Source organism: Triticum aestivum, chromosome 2D (assembly GCF_018294505.1).
Source record: "Triticum aestivum cultivar Chinese Spring chromosome 2D, IWGSC CS RefSeq v2.1, whole genome shotgun sequence".
Taxonomy (NCBI): domain Eukaryota; kingdom Viridiplantae; phylum Streptophyta; class Magnoliopsida; order Poales; family Poaceae; genus Triticum; species Triticum aestivum.
The window spans coordinates 158,108,310-158,121,024 of NC_057799.1; positions in this window are offsets into that span (position 1 = coordinate 158,108,310).

Here is a 12,715-nt window from a genome sequence, read left to right on the forward strand (position 1 = left end):
GTTAATAGGTTAGTCCCAAAAATAATATAAAAGTGAATAATAAAGCCCAATAATGTCCAAAACAGAAGATAATATAGCATGGAGCAATCAAAAATTATAGATACGTTGGAGACGTATCAGAGGCCGGCCCCTACTAGGACTCTCGGTCCTAGTAGGATTCGCCCCCCCCCCCCCCTCTTATTCCTTCTCATGGAGGGGGAAAAGGGGGAAGGAGAGGGAAGAGGAGAAGGAAAGGGGTGCGCGCCCCCTCCCCTAGTCCAATTAGGACTCCCTATGGGGGGCGCAGCCACCCCTTGTGGGCTGCCTCCCCTCTCCCCTATATCCCATGTAGGCCCATTACTTTCCCCGGGGGTCCCGGTAACCCCTCGGTACTCCGATAAATATCCGAAACGTCACAAAACCATTCCGGTGTCCAAATACTATCGTCCAATATATCAATCTTTACCTCTCGACTATTTCGAGACTCCTCGTCATGTCCGTGATCTCATCCGAGACTCCAAAAAATCTTCGGTCACCGAAACACATAACTCATAATACAAATCGTCATCGAATGTTAAGCGTGCGGACCCTACGGGTTCGAGAACTATGTAGACATGACCGAGACACATCTCCGATCAATAACCAACATCGGAACCTGGATGCTCATATTGGTTCCTTCAAATTCTACGAAGATCTTTATCGGTCAAACTGCAATAACAACATACGTCATTCCCTTTGTCATCGGTATGTTACTTGCCCGAGATTCGATCGTCGGTATCATCATACCTAGTTCAATCTCGTTATCGACAAGTCTCTTTACTCGTTCTGTAATGCATCATCCCGCAACTAATTCATTAGTCACATTGCTTGCAAGGCTTATAGTGATGTGCATTACCGAGAGGGCCCAGAGATACCTCTCCGATACTCGGAGTGACAAATCCTAATCTCGATCTATGCCCATACCTAGTTCAATCTCGTGACCGACAAGTCTCTTTACTCGTTCCGTAATGCATCATCCCGCAACTAACTCATTAGTCACATTGCTTGCAAGGCTTATAGTGATGTGCATTACCGAGAGGGCCCCGAGATACCTCTCTGATACTCGGAGTGACAAATCCTAATCTCGATCTATGCCAACCCAACAAACACCTTCGAAGACACCTGTAGAGCATCTTTATAGTCACCCAGTTATGTTGTGACGTTTGATAGCACACAAGGTGTTCCTCCGGTATTCAGGAGTTGCATAATCTCATAGTCAAAGGAATATGTATAAGTCATGAAGAAAGCAATAGCAATAAAACTTAACGATCATTATGCTAAGCTAACGGATGGGTCTTGTCCATCACATCATTCTCTTAATGATGTGATCGCGTTCATCAAATGACAACACATGTATATGGTTAGGAAACTTAACCATCTTTGATTAACGAGCTAGTCAAGTAGAGGCATACTAGGGACACTCTGTTTTGTCTATGTATTCACACATGCATCAAGTTTCCGGTTAATACAATTCTTGCATGAATAATAAACATATATCATGATATAAGGAAATATAAATAAAAACTTTATTACTGCCTCTAGGGCATATTTCCTTCAGTACCCTCGTAGACCAAAAGCGGAAGCGTTTGACAACACGGTTGTTGTAGTCGAACTTCTTCTCGTTCCGACCGATCAAGCACCGAATGTACGGCACCTGCGAGTTCTGCACACGTTCAGCTTGATGACGTCCCTCGAACTCTTGATCCAGCAAAGTGTCGAGGGAGAGTTCCGTCAGCATGACGACATGGTGACAGTGATGGTGAAGTGATCCGCGCAGGGCTTCACCTAAGCGCAACGTGAATATGACCGGAGGCATAAACTGTGGAGGGGGGCGCCGCACACGGCTAACAATTGTTGGTGTGTGTTCTAGTGGTGCCTTCCCCTTCCTTCTCTCTTCCCCCTTTCCTTCCTCCTAAGGTGCGGCCCATATGGGGGGCGCAGCAGCGCTTGCTGGCTGATGTGTTTCCCCTCTTGGCCCATTAGGCCCATATAGATGTCGGGGGGTGCCCGGAACCCATTCCGGTGACCCGATATGTACCCGGTACCCCCAGAACACTTCCGGTGTCCGAATATCATCGTCCTATATATGAATCTTTACTTCTCGACCATTTTGAGACTCCTCGTCATGTCCGTGATGTCATCCGAGACTCCGAACAACACTCGTTCACCAAATCACATAACTCATATAATACAAAATTGTCAACGAACGTTAAGCGTGCGGACTCTACGGGTTCGAGAATTATGTAGACATGACCGAGACACCTCTCCGTTCAATAACCAATAGTGGAACCTAGATGCCCATATTGGCTCCTACATATTCTACGAAGATCTTTATTGGTCAAACTGTTATGACAACATACGTAATTCCCTTTGTCTATCGGTATGTTACTTGCCCGAGATTCGATCGTCGGTATCTTCATACCTAGTTCAATCTCCTCACTGACAAGTCTCTTTAATCGTTCAGTAATACATCACCTCGCGACTAACTCCTTAGTCATTTGCTTGCAAGATTATGATGTGTATTACCAGGAGGGCCCAGAGATACCTCTCCGATACTCGGAGTGACAAATCCTAATCTCGATCTATGCCAACTCAACAAACACCTTCGGAGATACCTGTAAAGCATCTTTATGATCACCCAGTTACGTTGTGATGTTTGATAGCACACAAGGTATTCCTCCGGTATCCGGGAGTTGCATAATCTCATAGTCGAAGGAATATGTATTTGACATGAAGAAAGAAATAGCAACAAACTAAGCGATCATTATGCTAAGTTAACGGATGGGTCTTTTCCATCACATCATTCTCCTAATGATGTGATCATGTTTATCAAATGACAACACATGTCTATGGTCAGTAAACTTAACCATCATTGATTAACGAGCTAGTCTAGTAGAGGCTTACTAGGGACACAGTTTTTTTGTCTATGTATCCACACATGTATCAAGTTTCCGGTTAATACAATTCTAGCATGAATAATAAACATTTATCATGATATAAGGAAATATAAAATAACAACTTTTATTATTGCCTCTAGGGAAAATTTCTTTCAGTCTCCCACTTGCACTAGGGTCAATAATCTAGTTCACATCGCCATGTGATTTAACACCAATAGTTCACATCTTTATGTGATTAATACCCATAGTTCACATCGCCATATGACCAACACCCGAAGGTTTAGTAGAGTCAATAATCCAGTTCACATCGCTATGTGATTAACACCCAAAGAGTACTAAGGTTGGATCATGTTTTACTTGTGAGAGAAGTTTTAGTTAATGGGTCTGCCACATTCAGATCCGTATGTATTTCGCAAATTTCTATGTTTATAATGCTCTGCATGGAGCTACTCTAGCTTATTGCTCCCACTTTCAATATAAATACTCCTCCATCCAGACTCCTTCATTTGCTGCTTCTGAAGAAGCTATGTACTCCGCTTCACACGTAGATCCCGCCACGACGCTCTACTTGGAACTGCACCAACTGACAGCTCCACCATTCAATATAAATATGTATCCGGTTTGCGACTTAGAGTCATCCGGATCAGTGTCAAAGCTAGAATCGACGTAACCATTTACGATGAGCTCTTTGTCACCCCTGTAAACGAGAAACATATCCTTAGTCCTTTTCAGGTATTTCAGGATGTTCTTAACCGTTGTCCAGTGATCCACTCCTGGATTACTTTGGTACCTCCCTGCTAAACTTATAGCAAGGCACACATGAGGTCTGGTACACAGCATTGCATACATGATAGAACCTATGGCTGAAGCATAGGGAATGACTTTCATTTTCTCTCTATCTTCTGCAGTGGTCGGGCATTGCGTCACACCTTGTAACACAGGCAAGAACCCTTTCTTTGACTGATCCATTTTGAACTTCTTCAAAACTTTATCAAGGTATGTGCTTTGTGAAAGTCCAATTAAGCGTCTTGATCTATCTCTATAGATCTTGATGTCCAATATATGAGCAGCTTCACCGAGGTCTTTCATTGAAAAATTCTTATTCAAGTATCCTATTAAGCTACCAGAAATTCTATATCATTTCCAATCAACAATATGTCATCCACATATAATATTAGAAATGCTACAGAGCTCCCACTCACTTTCTTGTAAATACAGGCTTCTCCAAAAGTCTATATAAAACCATATGCTTTGATCACACTATCAAAGCGTATATTCCAACTCCGAGATGCTTGCACCAGTCCATAAATGGATCGCTGGAGCTTGCACACTTTGTTAGCACCTTTAGGATCGACAAAACTTTTCGGTTGCATCATATACAACTCTTCTTTAAGAAATCCATTAAGGAATTCAGTCTTGACATCCATTTGCCAGGTTTCATAAAATGCGGCAATTGCTAACATGATTCAGACAGACTTAAGCATCGCTACGAGTGAGAAAATCTCATCGTACTCAAAACCTTGAACTTGTCGAAAACCTTTTGCGAGAAGTTGAGATTTGTAGATAATAACACTACCATCAGTGTATGTCTTCCTCTTGAAGATCCATTTATTCTCAATGGCTTGCCGATCATTGGGCAAGTCCACCAAAGTCCACACTTCGTTCTCATACATGGATCCTATCTCAGATTTCATGGCCTCAAGCCATCTGTCGGAATCTGGGCTCATCATAGCTTCTTCATAGTTCGTAGGTTTGCCATGGTCTAATAACATGACTTCCAGAATAGGATTACCATACCACTCTGGTGCGGAACGTGCTCTGGTTGACCTACGAGGTTCGGTAGTAACTTGATCTGAAGTTTCATGATCATTATCATTAGCTTCCTCTCTAGTTGGTGTAGTCATCACGGGAATGGTTTTCTGTGTTGAGCTACCTTCCAATTCAAGAGAAGATACAATTACCTCATCAAGTTCTACTTTCCTCCCACTCACTTCTTTCAAGAGAAACTCCTTCTCTAGAAAGGATCCATTCTTAGCTCTGGATAAATTGACAATGCTGAATTGAATTGACTAATTTAAGATCTTGCCTTCGGATCTGTGGTAGACGGTGTACCCAACAGTTTCTTTTGGGTATCATATGAAGACACACTTCTCCGATTTGGGTTCGAGCTTATAAGGCTGAAGCTTTTTCACATAAGCATCGCAACCCCAAACTTTAAGAAACAACAGCTTAGGTTTCTTGCTAAACCACAGTTCATATATTGTCGTCTCAACGGATTTAGACGGCACCCTATTTAACGTGAATGCAGCTGTCTCTAATGCATAACCCCAAAATGATAGTGGTAAATCGGTAAGAGACATCATAGATCGCACCATATCTAATAAAGTACGGTTACGACGTTCGGACACACCATTACATTGTGGTGTTCTAGGTGGCGTGAGTTGTGAAACTGTTCCACATTGTTTTAAATGAAGGCCAAACTCGTAACTCAAATATTCGCCTCCACGATCAGATCGTAGAAACTTTATTTTCTTGTTACGATGATTCTCCACTTCACTCTGAAATTCTTTGAACTTTTCAAAATGTTTCAGACTTGTCTTTGATTAAGTAGATATACCTATATCTGCTCAAATCATCTGTGAAGGTCAGAAAATAACAATACCCGCCGCGAGCCTCAACACTCATTAGACCGCATACATCGGTATGTATTATTTCCAATAAGTCATTGGCTCGCTCCATTGTTCCGGAGAACGGGGTTTTAGTCATCTTGCCCATGAGGCATGATTCGCAAGAATCAAATGATTCATAATCAAGTGATTCCAAAGGTCCATTTGCATGGAGTTTCTTCATGCGTTTTATACCAATATGACCTGAACGGTAGTGCCACAAGTATGTTGCACTATCATTATCAGCTTTGCATCTTTTGGCATCAATATTATGAATATGTGTATTACTACGATCGAGATTCAATAAACCATTTACTTTGGGTGTATGACCATAGAAGGTTTTATTCATGTAAACAGAACAACAATTATTCTCCGACTTAAATGAATAACAGTATCGCAATAAACATGATCCAATCATATTCATGCTCAACGCAAACACCAAATAACATTTATTTAGGTTCAACACTAATCCCGAAGGTAGAGGGTTGTGCGATGGTGATCTTATCAACCTTGTAATCACTTCCAACACACATCGTCACCTCGCCCTTAACTATTCTCTATTTATTCTGCAACTCCTGTTTCGAGTTACTAATCTTAGCAATTGATTCGGTATCAAATACCCAGGGGCTACTATTAATACTAGTAAGGTACACATCAATAACATGTATATCAAATATAACTTTGTTCACTTTGCCATCCTTCTTATCCACCAAGTATTTGGGGCAGTTCCGTTTCCAGTGACCATTTCCTTTGCAATAGAGGCACTCAGTTTGAGGCTTGGGTCCAGATTTGGGCTTCTTCATGGGAGCGGCAACTAGCTTGCCATTCTTCTTGAAGTTCCCTTTCTTTCCCTTGCCCTTTTTCTTGAAACTAGTAGTCTTGTTAACCATCAACACTTGATGCTCTTTCTTGATTTCTACCATCGCCGATTTCAGCATCGCGAAGAGCTCGGGAATCATTTTCGTCATCCCTTGCATATTATACGCTTGGTGATAGTGACTAGAGAACTTTGTCAATCACTATCTTATCTGGAAGATTAACTCCCACTTGATTCAAGCGATTGTAGTACCCAGATATTCTGAGCACATGTTCATTGACTGAGTTATTCTCCTCCATCTTGTAGGCAAAGTACTTGTCAGAGGTCTCATACCTCTCGACATGGGTATGAGTCTGAAATATCAATTTCGGCTCGTGGAACATCTCATATGCTCCGTGGCGTTCAAAACGTTTTTGAAGTCCCGGTTCTAAGCCGTAAAGCATGTCGCACTAAACTATCAAGTAGTCATCATATCGAGCTTGCCAAACGTTCATAACATCTACATCTGCTCCTGCAACAGGTCTGTCACCTAGCGGTGCATCAAGGACATAATTCTTCTGTGCAGCAATGAGGATAATCCTCAGATCACGGACCCAGTCCACATCATTGCTACTATCATCTTTCAACTTTTCTCTAGGAACATATCAAAAATATATAAGGAGCTATATCGCGAGCTATTGATCTACAACATAGATATGCAAATACTATCAGGACTAAGTTCATGATAAATTAAGTTCAATTAATCAAATTACTTAAGAACTCCCACTTAGATAGACATCCCTCAAGTCATCTAAATGATATATGATCCAAATCAACTAAACCATGTCGGATCATCACGTGAGATGGAGTAGTCATCAATGGTGAACAACTCTATATTGATCATATCTACTATATGATTCACGTTCGACCTTTCGGTCTCCAGTGTTCTGAGGCCATGTCTGTACATGCCAGACTCGTCAAGTTTAACCCGAGTATTCCGCATGTGCAAAACTATCTTGCACCCGTTGTATGTGAACGTAGAGCCTATCACACCCGATCATCACATGGTGTCTCAGCACGACGAACTGTCGCAACCGTGCATACTCAGGGAGAACACTAATACCTTGAAATTTTAGTTAAGGGATCATCTTATAATGCTACTGTCGTACTAAGCAAAATAAGATGCATAAAAGATAAACATCACATGCAATCAAAATATGTGACATGATATGGCCATCATCATCTTGTGCTTTTGATGTCCATCTCCAAAGCATCGTCATGATCTCCATCGTCACTTGCTTGACACCTTGATCTCCATCATAGTGTCGTGGTCGTCTCGCCAACTATTGCTTCTACAACTATCGCTAACGCATGGTGATAAAGTAAAGCGATTACATGGCATTTGCATTTCATACAATAAAGAGACAACCATAAGGCTCCTGTCGGTTGCTAGTAACTTTTACAAAACATGATCATCTCATACAATAACGTATATCACATCATGTATTGACCATATCACATCACAACATGCCCTGCAAAAACAAGTTAGACGTCCCTTACTTTGTTGTTGCAAGTTTTACGTTTCTGCTACGGGCTTCTATCAAGAACCGTTCTTACCTACGAATCAAAACTACAACGGTGATTTATCAAGTTTGCTGTTTTAACCTTCAACAAGGACCGGCCGCAGTCAAATTCGATTCAACTAAAGTAGGAGAAACAGACACCTGCCAGCCACCTTTATGCAAAACTAGTTGTATGTCTGTTGGTGGAACCGCTCTCATGAACATGGTCATGTAAGGTTGGTCCGGGCCGCTTCATCCAACAATACCGCCGAATCAAAATAAGACATTGGTGGTAAGCAGTATGAAAATCACCGCCCACAACTCTTTGTGTTCTACTCGTGCATATCATCTACGCATAGACCTGGCTCGGATGCCTGCCACTGTTGGGGAACGTAGCATGCAATTTCAAAAAAATTCCTACGCTCACGCAAGATCTATCTAGGAGATGCATAGCAACGAGAGGGGGAGAGTGTGTCCACGTACCCTCATAGACCGAAAGCAGAAGCGTTTGACAACGCGGTTGTTGTAGTCGAACTTCTTCTTGTTGAGACCGATCAAGCAACGAACGTACGGCACCTCCGAGTTCTGCACACGTTCAGCTGGATGACGTCCCTCGAACTATTGATCCAGCAAAGTGTCGAGGGAGAGTTCCGTCAGCATGACGGCGAGGTGATGGTGAAGTGATCCGCGCAGGGCTTCGCCTAAGCACTATGTGAATATGACCGGAGGTGTAAACTGTGGAGGGGGGCGCCGCACACAGCTAACAATTGTTGGTGTGTGTTCTAGCGGTACCCTCCCCTTCCTTCTCTCTTCCTCCTTTCCTTCCTCCTAAGGTGCGGCCCATCTGGGGGCGCAACAGGCCCTGCTGGCTACTGCGTTTACCCCTTCCAGTGACCCGATATGTACCCGGTACCCCCAGAACACTTCCGGTGTCCGAATATCATTGTCCTATATATGAATCTTTACCTATCGACCATTTCGAGACTCCTCGTCATGTCCGTGATCTCATCCGGGACTCCGAGCAACATTCGGTCACCAGATCACATAACTCATATAATACAAAATCATCAACGAACGTTAACCGTACCGACTCTACGGGTTCGAGAACTATGTAGACATGACCGAGACACCTCTCTGGTTAATAACCAATAGAGGAACCTGGATGCCCATATTGGCTCCTACATATTCTACGAAGATCTTTATCGATCGAACCGTTATGAAAACATACGTAATTCCCTTTGTCTATCGGTATGTTACTTGCCTGAGATTCGATCGTCGGTATCTTCATACCTAGTTCAATCTCGTTACCGCAAGTCTCTTTACTCGTTTCGTAATACACCACCTCGCGACTAACTCCTTAGTCATTTGCTTGCAAGCTTATGATGTGTATTGCCGAGAGGGCCCAGAGATACCTCTCCGATACTCGGAGTGACAAATCCTAATCTCGATCTATTCCAACTCAACAAACACCTTTGGAGATACCTGTAGAGCATCTTTATGATCACCTAGTTACGTTGTGACGTTTGATAGCACACAAGATATTCCTCTGGTATCCGGGAGTTGCATAATCTCATAGTCGAAAGAATATGTATTTGACATGAAGAAAGCAATAGCAACAAACTGGACGATCATTATGCTAAGCTAATGGATGGGTCTTTTCCATTACATCATTCTCCTAATGATGTGATCCTGTTTATCAAATGACAACACATGTCTATGGTTAGGAAACTTAACCATCTTTTATTAACGAGCTAGTCTAGTAGAGGCTTACTAGGGACACCGTGTTTTTGTCTATGTATCCACACATGTATCAAGTTTCCGGTTAAAACAATTCTAGCATGAATAATAAACATTTATCATGATATAAGGAAATATAAAATAACAACTTGTATTATTGCCTCTAGAGCATATTTCCTTCAATCCCTCACTACCCTCTGCGTGCTGGGGAAACCCTAGGACTTGTCCGGGCAGCAGCGTCGTCGTCGTCGCATTCCTTTTTGGAGGTGCTGCTTGATACGTGGTGGTTCGAAATCTAGGAGTGTGGTGGGACGACACCGGTGGGAGCAGCGGTGGCGGGTCATCCGCGCTTCATCGAGCTGCCTTTGTTGTCATTAATTTCTCTTTTCTTTATCATTTCTTTTCGGTTTGATGTAATGTTCGCCTCAATAATTGCTCTGTGATCGGTGTTAGTTGCTTAAGTGTGGAACCCTTTTTCTGTAGCATTGCGTTAGCTATCTATATGGAAGGGAGTGCCTCTTGCGCTTGAAAGGAGTGCAGGTATGTTTAGACTAGTCACAATGGGTAGTAACTTATATACTAGTAACATGCATATGCTACTAGTCTATGTTATTACCTCTATAACATATGTGTGGTGCCATGCAATACTTCATTTATTAGGTTGTAGACTCATCTTGTCTTGGTATGTGTGATGTTACAATAACTAGCTATGTTATCATGTGCTCTTTTTTCTCATTAATTACTCGCCACATCATCTGTTTTGCTTAAAAATGTGTGATGTTACCACCTATATTACTCCCACTGTGGGTATTCTTACTGCTGCTGATATGAACACACGTGATACAATCAATAGGTCGCCGCGACGTCTTACATACAGGAAACAAAACGGCCGCTGGGACTTGGAAGTAAGCATGTTATATCACATGTTTTTTTAGGTGATATCATATCACATGTGGGAAGGGAGATCAATCATAAGAGCAACTCCAACGCGCCGACCCATTTCGTCCGCGCGCGTCCATTTAGGTTGGTGCGAAAAGAAAAGTCGGTCCAACGCGCCGACCCAAACGAACGTGTGTCCGCTCTTTATCCGCCTGCTGATCCATTTTCGGCCCATTTTTGAGCCGGACTTGCGTCGGCGCGGACACCAGACGGACGCGCGTGCGCCCGCCTACTCCTCCCCCTGGCCCGCTGGTCGGTGGCACATTGGCCATCCTCTCCCATTCCAACAGCAAACCCTCACCCGCCTCCTTCATTGTCGACGCCGCCGCCCATTTTTAGCCCATTGTTGACGCACGAACACGTCACGTGTACCCTCGACGCTGGGGGTGATGCACCGCAACTCACGTCGAAGGAGATCCGACCGACAGCGCGATACGCAGGACAGTCGGCGGATGCTTTTGAAGACCCGAAACCCCGCATGCCCGGCAGGGACCCCATCAGGGAGTGCGGCGGCTATGGGCTGCCTAGGTCGATTCGCTCGCCCCTAGAGCCTCGGGATTCGCAGCTCTCAAACACGAAGAACAGCGAAGAACGAGAGAGAGAAATGGCCAGAGACAAAACATAGATAAAAAAATAGTATATTGATATGTCCATTGTGTGTTGTTCAATCGGCCGTAACCTCTTATTTATCTATGAGACGGTTGGACTTCTCGTATAACAAAAGGACTCCAAATCTTTCCAAAATTAACCGAACTCGGATTTAGGCGAGTCTGAGACAACAGTTGGATTTTTGAGTCTCATGGGCCACAAACGACGTCGTATGAAGATGAGCCTAAAAGCAAATTTATCTGTTTCAACGAGGTGAACAACTTTCATGTTGAATGATTTTTGATTTGATGCCATATTCAATACCCTATAGGGCTATCTTTAACTTCAAGCCGGACTCGGTCATGCATTTTTTCTGTTTTTCTGAGTTTAGTAGCAACCTTGCAGGCCGTATACTATCTCAGATGATGATGACTCCAAAAGCAGAGTTGACCATTTCAACGTTGCGCACAACTTCCGTGTAGAACACTTTTTCATCCGAGGCCATCTAGATAATCTTTTCATCCCATCTTTAGCTTCTGGTCGGACTGGCCTTGACAGTTTCCACATTGGCCAGCAAGCTTTCTGCCGACAAGGTTTCCACGCCGGCAAGCTTTCCACTTGGCCCGGGCAAGCTTTCACGCCGGCAAGCTTTTCATGCCGGCAAGCTTTCACGCCAGCAAGCTTTTTCACGCCGGCAAGATTTCCATGTCGGCAAGCTTCACACCTGGAAAGGCCGAATAACTCACGTGACCCATCAGAGACCACCTAGGTGGGTGTCTGGTCCCTCGCATCACTTTTTCACTCAGGACCGGCCCACAAAGTGTTGTCTCTAAATTTTGCATCTGAACTCGGATTAGGATAATTTTTATATCAAAATCAACCGATTCGATGAGACGAAGACAATTCATGTAGATCATTTTTTTCATGAGTCTGTCTTGGGGGCTGTAATCAGCCAAACAGTGATGTGAACATAAAATTTTAGAACTTTGAACACAGTTTTGACTCCTAAGATGAGTTCGGATGATGATGACCCAAACATCAAAGTTGCTCAATTTGATGATACAATCATTTTTATGTTGAAACCCTTCTAATTTGGGGCCATCTTAATTGCGTTTCGTACCATGCCAAAATCTGATGTCAACACCGAGATAGGCCACTCACCATGAACTGATATCTAGTTGTGCCATGCACTAATTGAGTTTCTCATGTTTGCAATATGGATTGTTACTCGCCTGGTTAATCAATGAAAGTCCAATTCACACAAAATAAACTAGAGGACCGAGGGAGGATAGATCCTTCTCGCGAGCATTGAGCTGGTTAACCACCACCGCACAATTGGATTCAAGAACAAGTTTCTGAACACTATCTATATGGCCAAGGTCATTGTCCGTCGACAGTCATAGAGTGTTCATTGTTAATATAAAAATGTTCATGTCTATTTTTTAAAAATCATCATTAATTCAAAAAATTGTTCAGGTGTATTTAAAAAAGTTCATCGAGTGTGTAAAACAA